General features: G+C 35.8%; 1 long non-coding RNA gene across 2 annotated transcripts in view; it reads right to left on the bottom strand.

Moving 5' to 3' along the window:
• The window catches only part of LOC140849907 (uncharacterized), a 181,280-nt gene that overhangs the window by 28,892 nt on the left and 140,168 nt on the right, over positions 1-12,220 (bottom strand). The window lies entirely within an intron of this gene.

Consider the following 12,220-nt stretch of genomic DNA (forward strand, 5'->3'; position numbering starts at 1 on the left):
GTTCTAAATTGCATTGCCCCTGCTCCTCCTCCTGCCAGGTACAAAATAGAACCTCTTCTATTTTGCACAGGGTGAACACAGAGTGCTCCAAGCAAACTTAAGGCAACAAATACAGACAGCAGGCATGCCCAGCCTGTTATGTAACTAGGACAAAATTTCTCTGAGGAAGTTGGGAAGAAGCAAACATCCTTAAGAACACTATTAATAGATCATCCCTGCTTCAGGGGAATTTGGAGCAACTGCAGCTTCAATGACTGAACAAACCCACCAATAGTCACAGAACCCTGATATAAGAAAGAAACCCGAAGAACCCAGAGGAAGAGAAATCAGATCCCGGAGTATCCCCTTAACCACACCTAGCTAAGAGTCTCACCACCATCTCTTTGGTGGAGAGGAGCACTGGAATGACAAGAATCTCATTTGAAGTAAAGCATCTAAAAATAATTACTCATAAATATATTATATGTGCATATATAATATGTATTATAGCATATGCATAGTTCTTATTCCTTAGGATGGGAACCTTTGTTGTCTTCATAGCAAGATTATCTACTGCTGAAAGTAAATATCTGAACTGGACAAACTGATTAAAGCAGTCAAAATCCTAATATAAGTGGCGGGAAAGCTTAGGACTCTGAGTGGAAATACAGGATATACTGTGACAGACTTTTGACTAAAGTCACAATGTTGTCAGTGGTTTTTTTTTTTAGCAAAAGACAGCACAGGTTTATTGGGATTTTATTTTCACTTTTATCTGTATTAAAAATCACCTGAAGATAATTTAGAGAGTCAAAATTTCTCCATTCAGAATAGAACTTGCAGCAGAATTCTTCTGCTGGTCACATCCTCATGTATTTATTTTGCTGGGTCTAATTGACCATTATTAGCCACACTTTTCATGGAGATATGAGCTGTGGTCACAGCCAACTGTCTTGAGTCATGTTATTATGGACCTTATTTTTGGTATACTCCATATTTACTATGTATAGGTGAAAAAGAATCTAAATATGTGCCTCAGTTTATATATTTGTTAAATAGATACAAGAAACAAATATTTTTCAGCCTTGGAAAGCTGCAATGAAAGAAAGCATCAAGCACTTTTAAACATAACACCAACAATCATAATGGTAACAGAAACAGCAATGTGCCAAAAATGAAAACAAAACCAAGGACAGTACTATAATACTATATTTTTCAAAATAATAGAGAGGAAATTTCACTTTTGTTTTTTCAAGTGAGGAGGAATATTTTATCCCTAAAACTATCGATGTTTTCCCTTAGAGAAAGTCCCGTGACTTGAAGGTTTAAAGATTTTCTAAATTTTTATATTAGCAACACTGGTTAAAACACATCTAGGTCTGATCTTGGCAAATTAGGTGATTCTACATGTATCTGCTAGATATTTTTTTAGAACTGGACAGTTTGGCAGCACTTTAAAAATGATGCCTTCTAAGTGGATCTGTGGCATCTTGCTGCACTGATGGACTGTGACTGCATTGGGGTATGGGTGGGGACTTGATAACATGGGTAAATGTAGTAACCACATTGTTTTTTCATGTGAAACCTTCATAAGAGTGTATGTCAATCATACCTTAATAAAATATTGAAAAAAAAATCATGCCTTCTAAAATGTGCCATATTACCAGTTGATTTCTGATTCCATAATAAATTATTGAATTTACCTGGTTCCTATAACATTTTTGCTAACATTATGGGAAATATTGTTGACGTAAGAGTCATAAAAATGTAATGAGAACATAATGATCTGATTTTCTTCCTTTGTTTTCTTAAATGTGCAACATTATTTTAAAATAAATTCCTCAAGATGAACATAGTTGCTGCAATCCTTTGAAAGTTATGGCATTTAAGAATAGACATGTGTTTCTTCAGTACAGGAGCTCTTCAAGAGAGTTCTCATGACTCTCCTTGACTTAAAAAATCATCCAACTTTCCTAAAATATAAAGATAATAGGGTTAGGTTAAATAGTCTTCAAGGTTTTTTACTTCAAAAACTTAATGGCTTCAATATATGCCATGATGTCACTTTCTTTCTTTCTTTTCTTAAAAGCAAAGAACTGTTCTTATTTTCTGAAAAGAATCAAAAGGCAAAGGAAAAATCAGTATATTGATCCCTTCAATGGATCCCAATGTTATCCTAGCTTCAGAAGGTGTCCAGTTACAGAGAAACATTTTAGTAACCGTAAGGTTCAGACAGACCTTACGTGACCCTATTCATTCCTGACCAGCAAACAGTTTTTGTTTAACTTCGAAAGAAACCAGACAAACCCTGCGAGGTTACTTGTAATCATGACACCATTCTTAGAATTGCCATGTGCTGGGAACATGCCTTCTCGCTTCCTCCTTCTATCTACAGTATAAATCTGAAGGACTTTGTTATGGCTCTTATACTTGGCACATCTTAGGCCTATTTAGAACATCAACACCATCAATCACAAAATTTGGGGCCGACCAGCTGGATGAACTCTGGCTATCATGCAGGGGTTATTTGTCATCTGGGCATGTCTGTTTGGTATATAACACTCCTTCAGTCCCAGAACAATTTTCCTCTCCAAAAATATTCTCTTTGAATCAGGAAACACGTGATTAATAAAGGACAAGGGTTTAAAGCTGGAGGTCAAGGCTAAAAGTCTTAACCAAACAAGTGCATTGCTTACTAACTTTTGCAGCAGCAGTCATAAATTCCCTTGAAGAGCTCCTGTGCTGAAGAAACACATGTCTATTCTTAAATGCCATAAATTTCAAGGGACTGCAGCAACTATGTTCATCTTGAGGAATTTATTTTAAAATAATGTTGCATATCTAAGAAATGTTTTGCCACCGAATAATAACATTACATCAAGCATTTAAAAGGCCCATTACAAACATTTACAATTTAACAAAAAATTAAGGTTGAAAAGACATAATTTAACCAATGTGATATGTAAAGGACATTTGTAGTATAACATCAGAACAATTTGCATTAAAAATAAATTGTTTGCTAAAATGTCTGTTTATACTAAAATGGATTTAAAAGCAACACTCTTTCCCTCATACTTTTTGTCTTATTTATATGCCAATCTAGAATACTTTATAGTACTTTTCCATTAGACAATTTTTCTTTGGTCCTTGTTTCCCCTCCTTACCAAATTGAACCTTGTTTCATGTTTATAGAATATTGGATTTTCCTCTTTCTAGGCAATTGTTATAATTCCACCCAATTTATAAATATCAAATAAATAGTATTTTTTACTATTAAATACTATAAAATAGTATTTATTTGATATTTATAAATTGTTTTTGTATGTGTATGATGATAGAGAAAAAGCAAATTTGAAATTAAATGAAAAAAGTCATTGTTGATCAGGTTTTAAAATTATCCTAACATCGATTTAACTGGAAGGGACTCCATTTCTCACACTGGAAAAAATGGACTGAATAATGTTTACTTTGATGGCATTGTAAAGAGAGTGACAAACTCTCATTGGAACAGAATTTCTCAGAAGAAAAATGATATGCAGATTGTATTATAGTGTTGATGATGTTTCAAGGCCTAAGGAGCACATGTCAGTCATCACGTTATTCAACTTGTACAGGTTTCTAAGTTCCTGTACACATGCCACCTGAGGTAACCACACTTGCTGGAAATCAGCTTTTTTTACCTCTCTGCCAAATGCCAAAGGGATAAAAATAAAAACTCAGAACAAAACACACTGTATTAAAAATGTTTCCATTGAAATTCATACTGGTGATGCATTTATCCAGTGGGCTGCCTTAAACTCATGGCTCTGGGGGTTTAAAGGGGCTTTCGATGTCATCTGCTCTGACTTCTCATCCTATTGCTGTAGAAACAGGCTTTAGGAAGGAAGTGGCAGAGGTGAGACTAGAACCCTTGCTCCCATTTCCCTGTCCAGTGTCCCATGGGCCATGGTATAAATCCTGCTATGGTTCAAGTTTTAGTGCAGAATCTTTGGGTAAATCTGACTTGCTCACAGCTGGCCCATCTGTTGCTCCAGTACTTATGCTAATATGATAACATTGTGCATTTGACTGTTGATGGGGTCTTCTTGGCACTGTACATGCATAATGCTCTCAGTTAACTCAGTTGACCCTGTTAAACAATGACAATGTATATGAGGCCCAAGTTTGTTAGCATTCATTGTTACAAAAACAGGGTTACTGACCTTGTCATATTTAACAGCATTGAGCAGACACAGCAATGTGTATCCTGAGGGCAAATAAAGAATTTCCAGTGGTGATGTAAGAACTATGCTAATTAGTTTCTCCCTCCATTCTGCTTCTAGCACTGAATAACAGTATGGTTCAGCTAGAAGATTCATTGAGCCCTGAACTAATAAAACCCAAGAATTTTTATAAATAATAATAAAAAATGAGTTTTAACATACCTTTTCCTTTCAGAACAAGACTAGCTTTTACAGAGCAGTGTGCCTGGAGGGAGTGATCACTATTTTTGCTATTACATCCCTGCCCCCAATAGAACTGACACAAAAATGTAGGTCGATACCCCTCCCCCCACAAAAAGCATAAAAATAACCATCTGCCTATCCTTTCCCTTAAAATAATTTTCTTAAGAATGAGTTCTAAAAAATGCTACTATACTATGACTAACATGAGAACTGTATGTGAGGTTTACATATCTAAACATTTAGATATGGGTATTCCTGCCTCAGTAGAAAAACAAACTAAGTTAATTTTTTAACAATGCAATATTACCTTGATACATCTTGTTCTCTCTTTCCCTCAGGGTCTTACACGAATGAATCAGAAAATTGTTCCCTTATGTTAAGCCTGAGTCTGCACCTGTGCTAAATTCACATGGAACTGGAATTCAGGGTGTGGGGGCAGGGATAAATGTCAGCAAAACTAACAGGATGATATATTCGAGTTTGAATTCTCAAATGGACTAGCATCCAATGCAGAGACCATTGACAGTAACACTTCTGTAGGCATATTGTTTCATATCTAGAACTAAAATTAAGGATATATAATCATGTTGATCAGCTGTCCTCAAGTTCTCAAGTTTATAATTAGAAGCATCTGCCTCCAGATTTTGGGAAACTTGAATTACCAGGTATTATGGACATTTTGGCAAGCCAAAAATTTTACTTTACCTTCTTTGAGTATCCTGGGTTGCTTTCCAGGTATTAAAATAATCCCTATGTTTTAGACATGCTAAGAGAGATCATGAAAAATAAGCAAGTCACTGAAGTAAAATTTAGAAACTAATGAAGAGTTGAAAGAAGCAAAGAGATTAATGACTTCTAGATTTGCAAAAACAAGCTGCCTTTTTGATGTTCTGGACAAGTGGGTGAGTAGGAAGTAGGGCATGGGTCAGCATAAAATTGAGAGGAATTAAGTGAGGAAAACAGATATGTGAAGAGAATTGTGTCCACGTTCTAAGTCTGCTCTTCATCCCTGATCGGAAATGACTGGAACAAGTTAGTTTGTTTCAAAATGAAGCAAACTTGTTAATGAAATTTCACATCTGTTTGTTTTATACTGTACAGTAGAGCATTGATGTTTTCAGGCAATATGGCCAGCATTTGAGATATATTGTAGATGAAGATATTTGCCTTTTTGAAAGGTTTTGCTACCAGAGAAAGGAAGGACATGAGAAAGTTGGGGGCTTTAAGAATAAGACACCTCAGTTTTATCTGCCATGAAGTACACACCACAGAGATTGATTATTTGCATATTGCAATGGAAGCTGGTTAAAGTCTGATCAATTGAATCCAGATGTTGGTTTCTTGTTTTTGTTTTTTTTTTTTCCTTGTTTAAGTGAGGGTTGCCAAAACTTCATGGGAGAAGAGACCACAAGTGAATATAAGCCAAACTACAAGGAAAGCTTCTGGCTTATAAAAAAATCCTATTGTTTTAAGCTTGGTGTCTGAAATAGAATAAACTGGTTTATGATAAATGAGAGGATATTTACAAATGTTAGGCCCTTGCCTAAATAAAATCTTTCAAAACTACAAACAATGTTCCTGATACGGTGCCCAATCACATATTTAGGGAACACCACAACTGGTAGTTTATACTCTTTCAGTAGGAGGTAAACTCCAAGCAATGCATGAGAATCCATCTCCTGGCACATGGCAGTAATAAAGGGAATTTGAAAAAAATGCCAAAGGTGTGCTTTTTCAAAGGGTATAAATGTTCATAGGAATCTCAGATCTCTTAAAAAGCACTAATAGGAAAGTCCTTTAATCTTAGAAATTGATTAGTTTTAAGAATATTAGGAAAACATTTCATAAGGAAATCCTGTTGCTCTTGTGTCTTATTTTCAAATGTGACTAATTTTGATTAGTCAAAATATAGAGAGAACTCATACAACTCAGTAACAAAAAACAAAAAACAATTTGATTAAAAATTGAACAGAAGATCTGAAGAGACATTTTCCTAAAGAAGACATACAGATAGCCAACAGGTACATAAAAAGAGGCTCAACATCACTAATCATCAGGGAAATGCAAATCAAAACCACAATGAGATATCACCTCACACCAGTAAGAATGTCTGATATCAAAAAGTCAAGAAAAACAAGTGCTGGTAGGATGTAAAGGAAAGGGAATCCTTGTGTTCTGTTGGTGGGACTCTAAACTGGTACAACCACCATCGGAAACTATGGAGATTCTTCAAAAAATTAAAAACAGAGCTACCATGTGATATAACCCAGCAGTTCTGCTTTTGGGTATAGATCTGAAAAAAATGAAAACACTAACTTGGAAAGATACACAACTCCTTTGTTTATTGCAGCATTATTTACAGTAGTCAAGATATATAACCGAACTAAGTATTCTTTGATAGATGAATGGATAAAGAAGATGCAGTGTATTACTCAGACTTAAAGAACAGAATCTTGCCATTTGCAACAATATGAATGGATTTGGAGTATATTTTGCTAAGTGAAATAAATACAGAAAGACAAATACCCTATAATTTCACTTATATGTGGAACTAAAAAACAAAATTAAAGGAATAAACAAAGCAGAAAAACACTACTGGCCATCACTTATCATCAGAGAAATGCAAATTAAAACCGCAATGAGATATTACCTCACACCAGTAAGGATCGCCACCATCCAAAAGACAAACAACAACAAATGTTGGCGAGAATGTGGAGAAAGGGGAACCCTCCTACACTGCTGGTGAGAATGTAAATTAGTTCAACCATTGTGGAAAGCAGTATGGAGGTTCCTCAAAAAACTCAAAATAGAAATACCATTTGACCCAGGAATTCCACTCCTAGGAATTTACCCTAAGAATGCAGCACTCCAGTTTGAAAAAGACATATGCACCCCTTTGTTTATCACAGCACTATTTACAATAGCCAAGAAATGGAAGCAACCTAAGTGTCCATCAGTAGATGAATGGATAAAGAAGATGTGGTACATATACACAATGGAATATTATTCAGCCAGAAGAAGAAAACAAATCCTACCATTTGCAACAACATGGATGGAGCTAGAGGCTTTTATGCTCAGTGAAAGAAGCCAGGTGGAAAAAGACAAGTATCATATGATTTCATTCATCTGTGGAGTATAAGAACAAAGAAAAAACTGAAGGAACAAAACAGCAGCAGACTCACAGAACCCAAGAATGGACTAACAGTTACCAAAGGGAAAGGGACTGGGGAGGATGGGCGGGAAGGTAGGGATAAGGGGGAAAAAGGGGCATTATGATTAGCAGACATAATATAGGGGAGGGGCATGGGGAAGGCTGTACAATACAGAGAAGACAAGTAGTGATTCTATAGCATCTTACTACTCTGATGGACAGTGACTGTAATGGGTTATGTGGTGGGGACTTGATAATGGGGGGAGTCTAGTAACCATAATGTTGCTCATGTAATTGTACATTAATGATACCAAAACAAACAAACAAACAAAAAACAAAAAACACTATTGGTTACAAAGAACAATCTAGTGGTTGCCAGAGGGGTCAGGGTGAAATGGGTGAAGTGGATCAAGAGTACAAACTTCCAGTTATAAAATAAATGTCATGGGCATGTAATGTACAGCATGGGGAATATGGTCAATAATATTATATTAAGTTTGTAAGGTGTCAGATGATAACTAGACTTATTGTGGTGATCAAAACTTCACAGTGTATACAAATGTCAAATCAATATGTTGTATACATGAAACAAATGTAGTATTGTATGTCAGTTATATTTCACTAAAAATATATATGAAAAAACATTCTTAGCTGTAGTACATGTACAAAAAGTTAGACTGGGGGTTAGATCTGGCCCCTGGGGCAAAAACCAAACAAACAAAAATCTTATCTTCCTCTTGGGACCAGTATTCTTTTTTTTAAAAGTATAATTGATATACAGTATTTATTAATTTCAGGTGCATAAGATAGTGATTCAACAACTATATACATTGAAAAATGCTTACCATGTTCTTGAAATAGGTACAAGACCTAAAGTCATGAGCAGTATGAGTAGGTACATTTTTTTTGTTCATTTTCTAAATGTATTGAACACTTAAGAGTAAATAAAAGGAATAATTTTTCCACAGCACCATCATCCTGTCAAGTCAACATGTTTTCATATTTCTACATTTTCCTCAAGTCTGTATGCATGCACTTTCTTTTTAGAATATTACAGGTGTGTTAGAATACTTTTTCCCTAAATAATAACTTAATGGAATCCTTGTCAGTTGACTGTTTAAATATCACTCAATGTTTTAGATTTATGGAGTTTAATTTATATATTTATTAGATTGGCTAATTATTATTTAATAAGAAAATTTTGTTTGTATTGGACTAGAACTTTTTTCCTGAAATCTCAAATAAAACCTAGAATTTGTCTCTTAGAGCTTTGTTTTTTTCCCATATTTGTTTTAGATCACTTACTGTTACTTCAAAAATACACAACCAAATTTGGGAATGAGAAACTCAGAAATTAGAAAAGTGCTTACTTAGAAATCAAATCCACTTCAATTCCACTGAATTTAATTCAGCCCTAAACTTATTTTCTATGGTTAGATACTATAAAGGAGACACAATCAGATGAGGCTTACCTGCCTCCCAGGGCCTTCTGATACATTGTACAGACACGTGTGGATTGGACCAAGCAGATTTTAATAAAAAACAGGCAAGGTTCACAGAGAACTTACACTCAAGGGATTAGAAAATTTGTTCCAACAATAAGAGTTTCTTGGAATAAATGGAAATTAAACTGGCCTAAAGGATGGGTGGGTATGATGTGTTGTTTGCATCCTTTGGTATATAGTCTTCTGAAGGTAGTGAATTATGCAAGAGTAATTTTAAGCTTCCTTTAATGAATGGGAATGGAAAGAGAACACTCTTTTTCTGAACTCATACTGTATATTAGGCTCTGTGCTAAGTAAGCCTTTCTTAGGCTATTTAGCAGTGAGCAGAGTGGCTTCTTGGGCATATGGTCAGTGCATTCTCACAGGAAACTGCACTTGTACTTGGATTTTACTGTTCTGCAGTTACTGTCTTAAAATTCTTAATAACTTAACTTTGGATTTTTGTTTTGTAGGTGGAAGTCTGATACAATGATGGAGCATGTGCTGGGGGCTGGAAGCTTTGCCTCACATGCTGTCCCATTTCTCACCACCACCACACCTCCCTGGACAGGTTCTCAGCCGGCACTCCCCACACATGCATGCAGCTGCATTCAGCACTTGGCCTTCCACTCCCCATCCCCACCTTGCATTCAGGAAGTTTTCTTTTGCTTTGTTGCTAGCTTCCTCTGCTGTGCAGAGCTTTTTGGTTTGATGTAGTCTCATATGCTTATTTTCACTTTTGTTGCCCTTGCCTTTTGTGTCAGATCCAAAGGAAAAAAAATCTTGAAAAACTGATGTCAAGGAGCTTATTTGCCTATGTTTTCTTCTAGGAGTTTATGGTTACAAATCTTAACATTCAAATCTTTCACCCATTTTGAGTTGATTTTTGCATGTGATATAAGATATGGTTCAGTTTCACTCTTTTGCATGTAGTTGTTCAGTTTTCCCAACACAATTTATTGAAGAGACTGTCCCTTTCCATTGTATATTCAACAACTACAGTCTTTTGGTTAAAGAAATAAATACTTGGAATGACTTATTCTAATAACCTAATGGATGAAAATGTAAACATACTAAAGAAAAATATTTAAAGATTTTAAGCATTTAAAGATGGGTTAAATATATTCTATCACTAGATTTGGGGTCTTCCCTCTTAAGCCGAAAAAGCAGTAATTCTGAATCCCTTCTTAGTGTCTGAAACCTTCCAGCCTCTGTTCTCTTTGGCAGAACTTCATGCCTCTTGGCTTCAGACAGCAATTTGTCAAGAACTGTTTGCCATTTTGGCTTGCTTCGCCTTTATTTCTCATTTCCTCCATCCACTCAGGCTTCAAAAGCCTTTAATTAGCTGTTTACCTTAATTATACCAGCTAAGACTTCATCTGGTCTTGGGTTCTCCCACTTCTGAGGCTCCAAAGTGCCTGTGCCTTCCCTACTGGGAAGATCTTTCAGAATCACTTCTGAAAAATGCATTTCCTCACCTCCACTCTGTGTCTTGTGGTTTCCAGAGAGGGGAAGGGAAGACAGAAAGAAAACTGGCAGTAGTTTCAGGAGTTTGATTCTGAGCCACATCTACTCCATTTAGAGAGAACTAAAATTTCTTAAATAGTCCCCAGCAGAACAAAGGCTTCCACTCAGAACAAAATTCACAGATCAGCTACTTGAAGCAAACACACCATCTCAGCACAGTCTGGGCTTAGCCCACCTCTAGGATCCCCAAGACTTTGGAGGAATAGGGGGTTGGTGCCCTTTTTCCTTACCAGACAGACTTTTCTACCATGTTTTTTTAGCTCATGAGCATATAAAGGCAAACTAAGCTGCCAGGTAACTTGAGAACAATGTTTAGAATTTGTGAACCTGGTTTAGGTCAAGGCAATATCAAGAACAGTTAGAGATTTCTTGGGGTTACCTGTGTTGATACTTATCAATTAACTAAACATGATTCTGGATTTCCCTAGGTTATTCATGGAAATTACACTCATTATTTTACATAGATATATTTGTTCACTAATGAACTAACTGTTACCATCTTGATGAATAACATTCTTTATATTTAAAATTTTACTTATGGAAATGTTTTGCCAAAAGATATTGTCACTAGCTTGGGCCCTGATTAACCCAAGAACTACCTTTACCAGTAGGTGCCATCATGAGTTGACACAGCCTGGTCACTTACAAGTTTGAACCTTATGGAAACAAAAGTTTCTACCATGAAGCTTTGGAGTACCTTAGTATTAAATTTGAATTTGAAATTTACCATGCCCTAGGCTTTCCAGCCCTCACAAGATGTCAAGCGTGAAATACATCACTTAGACACCTCAGGTGACAAAGAGCACCAGTCCTAATTGCTACCTTTAAAACAGACCAACTTCTGGGTCCACTATGAGACTGTCCAGCTTGAGCATTCTTATGGGTGATCTACAAATCACAGAAAAAGGAAAGAATCTGAAGATTATTTTAAGATGATGGTTTGTTTAACTTGGAAATTCTCTAGCACTAAGTTCTTTAAAAATCCTCATATATTTTTAAATTTATTTAAAATTCAGATTCTCTATTTCCCATTTTATCACTGCTTTAATTAGGCATAACAGATTGAAATTAGGTATCATAGAATAACTTTGCATGTTGAGACTAACAATACTGCAATTTATTCCACATGATGATCCCCGCCCCCCTGTACCTGTCTGAGTCACCAGGCACAAATGAATATGCAAAGAACAGGCCTTCATATATTGGGATTCTCAGATTCCAAATGAGAAAATTATTCGTCTAGTTTTAAGACTTGTGAACCAGCCCCAACTGTAGAAGTCTACATTTTGTGCCTAATGACTGAAAAGCCAGTTTTGATGTGTTTCTGAAGAAGCACTTCAGAAAATAACTGGTGCGGATAAAAAAATAAAGAGAGAAATATGCCTCAAGCTATTTGCATATGATAATTCATAAAACATTCCCTTTGGGAAATAGCTGAGTGAAATTAATTCACAATCAGTAGAAACCCAGTGGGAATGTGTTCATCGAAATAAATAATCCAAAATTATTCTTGAGCTGTGAAGTTTGTTTACTGCTTTAACTGAAGTGTGTATCAAACATAAGTGCATTAGCATTGGCTGTGGGTTGGGGAGAGTTAGGCACAGCCTTCGCCACCAGTGTTTTTCATCCATCCT

This window comes from Manis javanica, chromosome 6, assembly GCF_040802235.1.
Source record: "Manis javanica isolate MJ-LG chromosome 6, MJ_LKY, whole genome shotgun sequence".
NCBI classification, from domain to species: Eukaryota; Metazoa; Chordata; class Mammalia; order Pholidota; family Manidae; genus Manis; species Manis javanica.